The 8,436-nt window shown below is 39.7% G+C and overlaps 1 long non-coding RNA gene across 1 annotated transcript; it reads left to right on the top strand.

Moving 5' to 3' along the window:
* The first annotated feature begins 221 nt into the window (after nt 1–221).
* Nucleotides 222–1,675, top strand: LOC123330857. Its single transcript, XR_006547100.1, has 2 exons — nt 222–354; nt 1,337–1,675. It is a non-coding gene; the product is annotated as an uncharacterized LOC123330857 (long non-coding RNA).
* Nucleotides 1,676–8,436: the final 6,761 nt, after the last annotated feature.

Below are 8,436 nucleotides of genomic sequence, written 5' to 3'. Positions count from 1 at the left end.
GTCAGAGACAGGCCTTTTCCCAGGTTTTCTTCATTTACTTAAATTGCAATTGCCTTTCAGAGTGGAAGGTGGGAATTAATAGACAAGGGTGCTGCTGCTGCTGCTAAGTCACTTCAGTCATGTCCGACTCTGTGTGACCCCATAAATGGCAGCCCACCAGGCTCCCCCGCCCCTGGGATTCTCCATACAAGAACACTGGAGTGGGTTGCCATTTCCTTCTCCAAAAATGAAATCGCTCAGTCGTGTCCGACTGTTAGCGACCCCATGGACTGCAGCCCACCAGGCTCCTCCGTCCATGGGATTTTCCAGGCAAGAGTACTGGAGTGGAGTTCCATTGCCTTCTACGAGACAAGGGTGAGAATATAGTAAAACTCCAGTGCTTTTTGTCAGGCATCAAATCATTAGTATGGGCAAGGACAACCTTAAATAGATGTTAAAAAATTGAAAAACATTTACCCTTTTGAAAGTCAACCTTTCTTAAATGTGCAGAACAAAGTTGGCAGTCATTCTGCAATGCTAATGGTACTGAAACTATCCCAGATTTAGAAGAGTGATGCATATATAGCTCACAAGATCCTTCCTGAAGGACTAGACCAATGTTTCTCAACCCCAAATAAACATCAGAACTGCCTAGGGACCCTGTGACTTAATTGATCAAACCTGGAGAGGGGTATATTTTAAAGCTCTCCAAGTAACCCTCATATGCAAAGATGGAGGAACCAAATAGATTGTAAATAGTACAGAAATATTTTTTAAATGTTTATATTGGAAAAATAATGTATGCAGGCTCTCACCACTCCACACACAGAATAGCATCCCTTTCAAAAAAGGGATAGCTTTCCCAAATGCATTTTTTAAAATTGCATTAATTGAGACTTGATATGCACAGAAAATGTGTTGCCTTGATGGTCTCTATAGTTTCCTTTAAAACAATATTCTCTGATTAGGAGGAAAAAATATATTTAACAGGCCTTCTCATTCAATAATCAAAGTAGTCCTCTCAGATAGTATTGTCTTTGTTGGACAACAAAAAACTCAGTTTCACAGATGTCCTCTTCATTCCTTGCTTTTTTCCCAGGGTACTAATTGAACATGAGATGGTCTGTGGCTTATGTCTTATTGACACAAGACAAGGGTGGAGGGCAACTCTGGTGTCATACAGGTCCCCAAGAGTTTATGAAGAGCATCACCTGGTCTCTGGCAGGATGGCACTCTCTACTGCTTAGTGGACACCATATTTGCTTTCATGCTCACTCCTGGCTAGTGAATGCTTTGATGTGGCTTTGGCCAACTCACTCATGCTGACTCGGCTTTTGTCCATCTTTGCTTTTTGCAGGCTGTTGGGTTTCTGCCACATAGTTCATCCTACCTTGCTGCTGCTGCTAAGTCGCTTCAGTCGTGTCCAACTCTGTGCGACCCCATAGAAGACAGCCCACCAGGCTCCCCCGTCCCTGGGACTCTCCAGGCAAGAACACTGGAGTGGGTTGCCATTTCCTTCTCCAGCCATCCTACCCTAAGTCTTCATAATCCACCCCCTCCTCTGCTGTAGGCTCAACTCACCCTGCCACATTTTTTTAGAAGGCAGCAATCCTTCCATCTCTTCATTTTCTTTCTGAAGACTATCATAATTTAAAATTTCTAAAATGTCTTAAGTTGGAATAAAATAAAATGACATTCAAATATACTCGGTGCTTTGTTGTTCAGTTGTGCAGTCGTGTCTGACTCTTTTGCAACCCCATGGACTGTATCCTGCTAGGTTCCTCTGTCTATGGGATTTTCCAGGCAAGAATACTATGGGAGTGCATTGCCATTTCCTTCTCTAGGGGATCTTCCTGACCCAGGTATCAAACCTGAGTCTCCTGCACTATGGGCAAACTTTTTACCTCTGAGCCATTAGGTACTTGCTGCTAAGTCGCTTCAGTCGTGTCCGACTCTGTGCGACCCCATAGACGGCAACCCACCAAGCTCCCCGTCCCTGGGATTCTCCAGGCAAGAACACTGGAGTGGGTTGCGATTTCCTTCTCCAATGCATGAAAGTGAAAAGTGAAAGTGAAGTTGCTCAGTCGTCCGACCCTCCACGACCCCATGGACTGCAGCCTTCCAGGCTCCTCCATCCATGGGATTTTCCAGGCAAGAGTACTGGAGTGGGTTGCCATTGCCTTTTCCAATTAGGTACTTAGAGAGCACTAATTTCATTACTTTGCAGCAAGCTTTCCTACTACTCATCACTCATTTTTTCCTGTCTTGTCTTTTTAAAAAATTACTTTCTGTCTTTTCTTTTCCTAGAAATTAGAAGCTATGATGGCTGATAAGAGTTTATCCTTTTGGATAGGGAAAGAGGCAAAAAGGGATTGCATCAGTTTTTTGTTTTGTTTTTATTCCACTTCACTTCCTAGTTCAAGGGCCAAAGCACCATGTCAGAACAAGCCCAAAATATTTGCTTGCTTGAGCCCCCAATCTATTGTTTGAAGAGTGAAAGCTTCTAAATAATAATGGTACAAAATTAGAAATGCAGAAGTGACCATGTAGTTGACCTATCTGACAAAGTTATCTGTTTAGATACTGCAGGGGTTGGGCTTTGATATTTATTTTTTTGCTACTATTTTTGGGGGAAGCAGAATGTATAAAATTGGACACTGAAATAGCTATTAGAATTTTCAAGGCTATATTTCTTAAAATGCTAAACAGTAAGAAAAACACTGTATTCCTATAGTTGCTTACTGTGTCATTTGAAATTGTTGTTTTCTAAAAATATTATATTAATTCAGTCTTTCATAAAACATAACACTTTTTACAAAAATACACTCAAAATTTTAGTAAGAGAGGTATATGATAATCAGGGTGTGTTTGTGTCTGTTTATAAAGAAAAGAGAGAGAAGGAAGGAATCCTGGATGAAAAGATAGAAGCTAGTCTATAGGATCACTCAGTGAGTCAACATCTCAGAGCAAATGAAAACTTGTTACGTATTTACTTACTTTAAATCACCCCAGGGTGCAGACTCAAGCAGTAAGAATTAATTAGATGATGCAAAATGGAATATCAATGACCAAGAACAATTCAATTCAACTAAAGATGAATTTTTAAATATCTCTCACTTCTCATTCTAAAAATGACTGACTATACAATGTGTCTATCCAACCAACACAAGTAGCTAATATCTTTCATGCCACATGTTCTATAGCCCTTTGTATGCATGTGTGTGGCTCTGGCTTATGCCTCAATTGCTACAGCTAAAATTAGAAATCGAAAGTAAATGCTTTCTCCCTAGTTCCCTTGCTGAGCCAGAGAATGGAATTATTGGTAGGGATAACACTATTATCTTTGATCTTTCACAAATAAAAATCATTATATATCTAAATGTGTATTGATACCTACATCCATCTAACTATCTACATTTCATGGCCTGAGTTTGTGAATCTAAGTAGTTCCTAAATGCAAAGAGCTTGCTTAACTATATACCAAGTTCCAGTCTATCTGTGCATGAGTACATGTGTGTGTCACTCAGTCATAACTAACTCTGTGACCCCATGGACTGTAGCCCACCAGGGTCCTGTGTCCGTGGGATTTCCCAGGCAAGAATACTGGAATGGGTTGCCACTTCCTCCTCCAGGGGATCGTCCCAACCCAGGCATCAAACCCATGTCTCCTGTGTTTCTTGAACTGGCAGGCGGATTCTTTACCACTGAGCCACCTGGGAAGCCAGTCTATCTGTAGCTCTATGTTAAAAATATGTTTTAAAAATATTCAAAAGGCTTACACAGTTACCAAATGTCTCTGTTTATCGCTGATAGCGTGACTCAAAGGAAGAATAAATTGTGTTCATTGTGAGATGCCGTCTTTTGATGTGCCCAACTCTACTCCATCAGTCACCAAATACCAGTCCTAAGGAAAAGGAGACTGAAGGAAAAAACAAAGACACATGACTACAAGATGTACTATTACCAAATGATCCCATGGCTTTTGTGAGCATGCTATTGTTTGCCTGGTTCACTGAAAAAGGTGCAGAACAATGCTATCTCTCTGCCACCAAAAAGGAAGGAAAGCTTACAACTCTCACTGTCAAAGGACTTCATATATATGCCACCAAAAAGGAGATGTAGGTGATCAACATTGTGATAAGTGATTCAATCATCAAGTCAGGAAAGCAGAAGAGGACCCAAGTAGGAAGCGGGGGCAGCTTCTCCATCTTAAGAGATTACATTTAGCTCAACAGTCATTGAAAGAATGGATTTGGGTGGGTCAGATATTTCCACACAGCAGAAGAGAAGGCCCTGAGCTCTTTTCAACAACTATTCCCCACCATTTTTATTATCTAATTCTGTCAATTTTCCTGTGAGACTGGTATGTGGTATTATTAGATCTATTTTAGTGGAGGAAAAAAACCTCAGGAAGGAAGAAGTAAAATTATGTGTTTGAGGTCATGGGTGTCATCAGCCAGGCCTGAAATGAGCCACCTGTGTGTTTCTCACACTAATTTTAGTGTCTGTAGTCTCCCTGATAACAGAAGTTGCAGGACCAAGTTTTCTCCAACTAGATCTTTTTTTTTTTCCTTCAAAAATACTAATGTATTAAAAATTAGTCACAAATGAGCAAACACCATGCATGGCTCCCTAAACCAATTAACGTGTCAGGTCTAATTTACTGTTAGGCAAATAATTTGAAATATTTGTAGAGGAGCAGCATGAGAATTTATTCTCCACAATTAGGCAGAGATTTCAGTAAATTCTTGACATTCCTTGAGGGAAATTGCAGCCAAGAAAGAACCACCATCTTGGCTGCTCCTAGGTTGTGTGAGGAGAGGACAGGGCTGGGAAGAATCACAGGCTCCAAATCCTAGTGTTAGAAGAAAACTTACACATGTCATCAGGCTGATAAGCAAACCAGCCAATCAAGAGAGCAATCTAACCTGGTCATAAAAATCTACAGAGGTAGAAATTGCCCAATCTTCAAATTTGAGGTTCCAGAAGGTAGAACCTAAAAAAATAACCTTGGGTCCTAAATAAAATTCTTCTATTGCAATTAAAGCCTGTTTCTTTTAATCCTGTGAAATGGAATAATTAAGAAATTGAGAGTTTCATATAAAGTTCCTAAAAGTATTAACTAAATTACTTTAAGCATAAATATAATCCCAAATTCTGTGTACTCTCTTCATCAACAGGTATGCCCTAATCATTTTGTAATTTTAAATGATGTAAAATCTGGAGGACACATTATAATCTGTATGACTATAGACTATAGTCTTCCCACTATTTTCCTATATTATTTCCTGTGCCTGAACAGGTAGTCACCTAAAGGTGAGGTTTAAAGAAAGCCGACAGGATTATCATGTCAAAATACATCTTTATTACCATTCTCATACACTGTCTAAAATGGTCATGCTCCTTTCTTCCTGATAAGGCATGAGAGTGGCTTCTTAAAATGAAAATACTGTCTAGAATGAGTTAAGAGTTCAGCTATTATCTAGAAATTATTGCCTATTATTTAGATAATTATCTAGTTAAAGGACTTAATCCTATGATTTAGAGGGTTTTTTTTTTTTAACAAGATTTAATCAGTTCTAGTCATATTTGGGGCTCTGAAAGCCTGGGGCACTGGACAAGTATATTTTTAGGGAGGTCAGAGAAAATTCATCACACCCACATGGACATTTTCAGGGAGCTTGAGTTGAGTGCCATTGTGCGTATTATGACTGCATCCAATGAAAGAGGAATAGAAAGCCTGTGGAAGTAATTTCACTTTATGCTTTTGCCTGGAGTTGATATTATATATCCCTAACTGAAATAAAGAACTACATATTGTACGTGGTGAAGAGGGAATTCATTGTTCTCTGTGGTTTTCTTCATTTTGGTTCCAATGGTTTTAGAATTGCACAAATAAAGGAATAGGAACAGATTTTCCCCCCTTTACTTCTTGTCTTCTTTCTTCTCATGCCTTTTCTCTCCCCCAATGACTTTCTCTTTTCTCTCTCTTCTAAGTCCACAATACCCTTTGTCAGTCATACTTTTTATGACTTTATCTTCTCTGGCACACATTAGTTTTGAAACATTTACATTTATTTTCAGAAAAGCAAAGCAATCCTGTTAGAGTATACCTACTTAAAAACTTGAAACCCAAATTCCCAGACTGAAGGAAGGTGAACACATATTCAAAAAATCCAAGTGTGGTATAAATTAGCATCATTTTCCTTATATTGGCAGTTTAAACTTCATCTCATATGGCCCTACTCCTTTCTCTCCTTACTGACAGCCCTAAATCAGATGGCATCGTCAACTCAATGGACATGAGTTTGAGCAAACTCCAGGAGATAGTGAAGAACAGGGAAGCCTGGTGTGCTACAGTCCATGGGGTTGTAAAGAGTCGGACATGACTGAGCAACTGAATGACAATAATTCCAGAGAACAGAGTTTTCTAAAACAATCTGGACTATAAGCCCAGCAGTTTCAAACATAAAGCAGGAATCAATTCAAGGCAAATACAGTGAGCTCTCCATCTCCTCCTCACCGAACCAACTAAGACAGTTAAACTCTGGAGCCAAAGCCCCCACCACAGGTTTGACCCAATGTTCTATCATTGAGTATCTGGCTGTTAATCAGAAGGGCTGTAAGCTGACACTTCTCAGCTCCTTGCCCCTTGATGAGAGTTGACCTTGGACATTTCATTAACTACTCCAAAGAAATACACAATAAACAATGATCAGATACATTCAGAAATAAAAAAACAAATTCAACGTGTTCTAGATAAAGGTGTACTATCAATGTCAGTGTTACCCAGAACTTGCTAAGCCCACAGTGAGGGCTTGTGGCTTTCTCCATTGGCTTCTTTGAATTATTTACATCTTATCAAGCATCAAGCCATGGCTGGCCAAGAACAGACCCTCAGAGAGTATCTGACCATGAATGGCAGCCATGTAAGGAACTAACATTGTTTCAGCTTGAAAAATATTTAATAACTCAACTAATGGCCAATAAAGGAAAGCATAGATAGAACAAATAAATCATATCGCATTGAAGAATGAGCTTCTAAATGGCCATTTTTTAACTAGTTTCCTTTCCCATCAAGGCTCATTATAAATTACATTTGAAGGAAAAAAAGAAAGCCCAGTAAAACAGACTTCAATTCAGTTCAGTCCAGTCGCTCAGTCATGTCCAACTCTTTGCGACCCCATGAATCGCAGCACACCAGGCCTCCCTGTCCATCACCAACTCCTGGAGTTCACTCAAACTCATGTCCATCGAGTTGGTGATGCCATCCAGCCATCTCATCCTCTGTTGTCCCCTTCTCCTTCTGCCCCCAATCCCTCCCACCATCAGAGTCTTTTCCAATGAGGCCACATAAGGTGGCCAAAGTACTGGAGTTTCAGCTTCAGCATCAGTCCTTCCAAAGAACATCCAGGACTGATCTCCTTTAGAATGGACTAGTTGGATCTCCTTGCTGTCCAAGGGACTCTCAAGAGTCTTCTCCAACACCACAGTTCAAAAGCATCAATTCTTTGGCACTCAGCTTTCTTCACAGTCCAACTCTCACATCCATACATGACCACTGGAAAAACCATAGCCTTGACTATTAGTGGACAGCTAATAATGAGGAAAAATTCTGAAAAGCAACAGACCACTGTTGCTTCCTTTGTATCTCTCCAAGTGTCCAGTAAAGATATTAAGTTTGTGGACACACCATCTAGCCATTTGTTCTACCCAAAAGTTTGCAGTCATTTTTCACCCTTCCCTCTCTCAGGCCAGATCTAGTTTATCAGGAGATTCTTTTGGCCCTAGCTTCAGAATGAATCCATTACATGGATAAATATGGATATATTTTGAATTTGTGTATTACTATTCAATATAACTGTCTTTGTCAAAGCATTATTCTGAGGAGTACATAGAAGGCCCAAGAGAGTCATGGTCCAAAACATTTTAAGATCTTTGATTTAGAAGACTATCTGGAACCATTTTCTAGCTGGGACCCTATAGAAAGCTAGTGGCCAGATAACAATAATCACCATCTAGGCTATGAAGAAAGGTCTTTTTGAGGGGTGGGGTGGGGGTCAGGATTTGAATCTTACATTTGAAATTGAATATTTCACTACTTATGTCACCACTTTCCTAGGCTCTTTTCTCTTTGTTGTACATTCTCAAAATATTCTTAAAATCATTTCTCATCCAGAAAAGTTTTGGGGATAGTCTTCACTTGTAATATAGTTATGCTCCTAAACTTGGAAAATGCCCAAAAGTGCAATAAACTTTGAACCCATGAAACTATTTAACATTCAAGTTAAAGTGGACAACAGCCCTAAGCAAGGAAAGCCACCCTCAGGTGCCTCCTGCTCATGGCACTGGAGTTAGAAAGAAAATAAAAATGATTTTAAGTATGTTTGGCAAGATTCCAATCATTAAATTTACCTTCTTTTTATGAAGAACTTTTCCAAGAGGACTGTCTGATCA

This window comes from Bubalus bubalis, chromosome 20, assembly GCF_019923935.1.
Source record: "Bubalus bubalis isolate 160015118507 breed Murrah chromosome 20, NDDB_SH_1, whole genome shotgun sequence".
Classification (NCBI taxonomy): domain Eukaryota; kingdom Metazoa; phylum Chordata; class Mammalia; order Artiodactyla; family Bovidae; genus Bubalus; species Bubalus bubalis.
The sequence above is the reverse complement of the archived record's forward strand: the minus strand, read 5'-3'. Positions and strand labels throughout refer to the sequence as shown.